Source organism: Etheostoma spectabile, chromosome 15 (assembly GCF_008692095.1).
Source record: "Etheostoma spectabile isolate EspeVRDwgs_2016 chromosome 15, UIUC_Espe_1.0, whole genome shotgun sequence".
Classification (NCBI taxonomy): domain Eukaryota; kingdom Metazoa; phylum Chordata; class Actinopteri; order Perciformes; family Percidae; genus Etheostoma; species Etheostoma spectabile.
In genome coordinates, this window is record NC_045747.1 from 6605967 (window position 1) to 6610010 (window position 4044).

Genomic DNA, 4044 nt, shown 5'->3' on the forward strand with positions numbered 1-4044 from the left:
TGTTTCAGTATTAGTGTTTGGTATTCAGTTTCTGGACAGTGTAGGCACAAGCCAACAGTTTGGTGATGCCGTCTGAGCCTTACATCATCATTTTTAATTAGTCACGGCAATACTGTATACCACGGTAAAATAGGGAGGAGGTTTGACGGTATCAAAATTTGGATATTGCCCAACTCCAAATGGCATTAAAAAAAACACTTAACACACAACTAAGCAATACAAATACAGATATAAATACAAATGTTTATGAGTCTGGGTGGTGTAGCTGTTGGTGTAGGCACAAGTTAACGGGGTGAGGGCAACCTGATGAACTGGAGGAAATTTGATTGTAGAACGTCAAGCACAGCAAAAGTGAGTGAGTGAGTGTTTTCATGCATAGGTGCACTTGGCACAATAGAGAGAGGAATGAGGAGATCATAAAAAATGTGCTCATGCTAATGAGGTGATAATTGATAAATGAGTCTGGGTTAGTCTGGTACATGTCAGAGAATAATATGATTGACTGGGTGTGAGAAAATCCCTTGAGAGGCCTTTTGGCGCCCTTCATGTTGCCACTTTGAATAATAATGGTTTATCTCTATCTTTTTTCTCTATCTTTTTCTAGGTGGGTTTGAACTGTATATGCATGTTGATGTGTGCCTACACTCCTGATATTGCACATGTGCCCACATTTCCACACATCCATCCAATCCATTATCTGTAAATAAATCTACATGTACACTTGAATGACCTTTACTTCATGACACACCAACATGCTGCACTACCAGTGCAGGTAAAGAACCAAAGGTCACTAGAAGTCGACAGATGTCTTTGCACAGGGTTTTCATATGAACTAGTGCTGTCAAACAATTTAAATATTTAATCGCGATCAATTACATTAATTTCATAGTTAACTCGCAATTAATTGCACATTTTCATCTATTCTAAATGTCCCTTGATTTCTTTTAGTCCCATTATTTTTTCTCATTTTTAATGCTGTTATCAACATGGAAAAATGGATTGGTTGCTTTGTGCAAATGTTTTTTTTATTGAAAACAACATTGGCATATAGTCCACTGTAGTGTTAAATTTCACACGTAACATTCTCACTTGCAGCAGTCATTCACACTTGGAACATATAATCTCTCACACAATAAAACACTGTCCAACAATAAGAGGGTGAAAAAAATACTTTGACAAGGGGGCGGAGACATGGCATCAGCTGTGTGCTTGGCCATCAAGTGGTATTTCAGACTGGACGTGCTGCGATAGTAGCTCAGTTCACAACAACAAAACACACAGATCACTTTGGTCTTGTCAATGGAACCATGTGGTATTTTTAAAAAGTAAACTTTCCATTCAGAATCTTTATGGAATCCATTTTGGCATCTCTCGCTCGCCATCCATTTAAAATTTTAACGTACCTACTCTTTGGCCGGCTTGCAAGCCCAAACAAGTGTGTGCAGCGTGGCTGCTGTTTTGTTTCTAGTCTAGCTAGATGTGGTGTGGTGTTGTAGTTTTTCTAACGTTACTAGTTGGTGCAACAGCATGTGTAAAAAACTACAAAAAAAGAAAAGACCCTTAATCTTGCAATAAAATAATTGATGCTGTTAAAATGGTTTTGCGTTAACGCCGCTAATAATGCGTTTAACTGACAAAATATGTATGTACCATTGAGTGAGAACGCCTGAATGCACCACGTTATTGGAGAGTAACTAATTCTAACAATATTGCACAAATAAAAGTCTGTCATCTGGGGACAATTATTAATATATAAACTCATCATGATCAACTCTACAGGGTACTTTATTACTCAAATGTTTTACGCTGGTCAAAAAAAGTAGCTGGATCATTAATTATAGTGTGTTCCAATTTTAGAACAAAGCCATTAGGAGAGTCTGAAAACTACAGCTAGCTACAGAAAAGTTTGCAACAGTTCATGCGTTCCCCCACACAGGATCGAATACAGATGTGACCCCATGTACACATACTGTCACAACTGCAATTAAAATGGCAGAGGTCACACTTTTGTCTGTTGTCCGGCTCCTGTTTCTAAAGATAACAGAACCTAAAGCCTGGACTCAATCTTCACTGTGTGTCAGCCAGGAGAAAGAGGGAAGAGGCCAGTGATAAGGAAGAAGAAAGTTGATTATAAATTAGTCTGATCGCTTGGGCTGACAGGGGGAGTAACATAAAACATAGAGAGATATAGAGGCAGACGAGCGTGTTAAATAAGAGAGGGGGGAAACGTAGCTGACAGCGACGATGCATGCAGGAAGAAAAAGGAAGAGAGTTTCCTTCACAAAGTTTCTGTCATGAACAGAAACATACATTTAAGTGGCAGTCCCATGAAAGTTAAAGGGTCATTATTCAATCTCTTAGAAGTCTAGAAGAGGCAATGGTTGACGGCAATCATGGGTGTTCAGTCAGCTTTGCCCAGGTTAAAAAATTATGCTGGCAGTAGAAACAGAATCAGCTGTAATGGCCAAGTAAGTTTAAACACATATGGGGAATTTGACTCTGGCTTTTTGTTGCTCTCAAAGTAAATACGAATAAATAGACATGCAGCTAAGAGCAATGACAAAGCTAAACATAAACATTATACTGTTTATGTTTCATAACATAATTTTCATTATGAGCAGTTTTTAATCTAAGTGTACACACACATTATTCCCATTCATTCCCATGACCTTTGCCCTCACTAGTTTTACATCAGGGTCCAGATCAGGCCAAACAGGACCTGAATAGGGTCTGATAGTGAGGTTAAACAGAGTTCAATTAGGATCTCTCAAAATGTAAAGAAACATACTTTTGGTGAATTTTTTACTTTCCAGTCAGCAATTGGTTCCAATCAATAGCAGTTCATGACAAAATTTCCTAAAAATCTGCATGCTTGAATGTTGTCAACAGCTGACACAAAAGCTGAATTAAGTGTTGCAATTTTGAAAAAATCAACAGCCTGTTAGCTTAGCATAGCACAAAGACATAAAAAGGGGAAACAGTTAGCCTGGCTCTGCCCAAAGGTAATATAAGGTACTCAATTTAAGAACAACAATTAGCTGGGGGGGATATGTGCCAAGAAATGTGACACATACCGGTGGAGCCAGGCTAGTTGTTTCCAGTCTTTATACTACATACTATTACATATTTACCATACAGATATGAAAGTGATAGCTGTTCTAGAGATGGGATCAAAATAATTACATAGATGATGAAATCTTCGCTGTATCTGCCCCTTATGACCTCATAAGGGGCAAGATTCCAGATCGACCCATCTGAGCTTTCATTTTCTCATAGGATACCTAGGACTCGGTTTATACCTATCAACATTTCTAGCTACTAGGGGACCATAGGCAGGCTGGGGTAACTTATATTAATGTTTAAAAACCTCATAAAGTGAAATTGTCATGCCATGGAACCTTTAAAGTCTGTAAAAAGGCAAAATGCTGATTACACTTACATATGCTGGTGTACTGATGCTCCACTGGAACATTAGACAGCTGATGAGAGTGTGTGGGAACATCCTGTAGCAGGTCACTGAGGACAGCAACAGTCCGCCACCTCCCTTTATGTCTCCATGGACACATAGAAAATCACACTTACATGCACACACACAAATGAATTTGGAAGGTACTAAAGACAGCATCTGACCAAATTTATTTTAATTAAAGGAGCTTCATGTACATGATGCATGCTTCATGTGTAGAGCCCCTGGTGATAATTACGAGTATCCCCAGATACGATTAAAGTTTCATGTTGTGTTGAGCCTTCTTTGTGTTTTAAAATTAGCAATTTACATGCTATCATAGTAGTGCCCCTAGCTCTCCTTTTCAAAAGACCATTTGACTGAAAATGAAAATCTGGTCAATCTTAAAAGTGACGTTTCCGTCCTAATTATGCCTTTAAACAAACGTTTGACTCAGGTACATTCACAAAAAGACCCTAGGTTGCATTTTGGCGAGAGTAACGCTTTAAGGAAACTTTTATTAAGTATCAGATAATAAAAAATTAAATGTTCTGGTAAAAATGTGATTTGGTGGTGTGTGTGTGTGTGTGTGTGTGTGT

The 4044-nt window shown here is 38.4% G+C and overlaps 1 protein-coding gene across 1 annotated transcript in view; it reads left to right on the top strand.

Annotated features, from left to right (window-relative positions):
- Positions 1–4044, top strand: part of LOC116703606 (Na(+)/H(+) exchange regulatory cofactor NHE-RF2) — a 33412-nt gene that overhangs the window by 21640 nt on the left and 7728 nt on the right. The gene's annotated exons all lie outside the window — the stretch shown is intronic.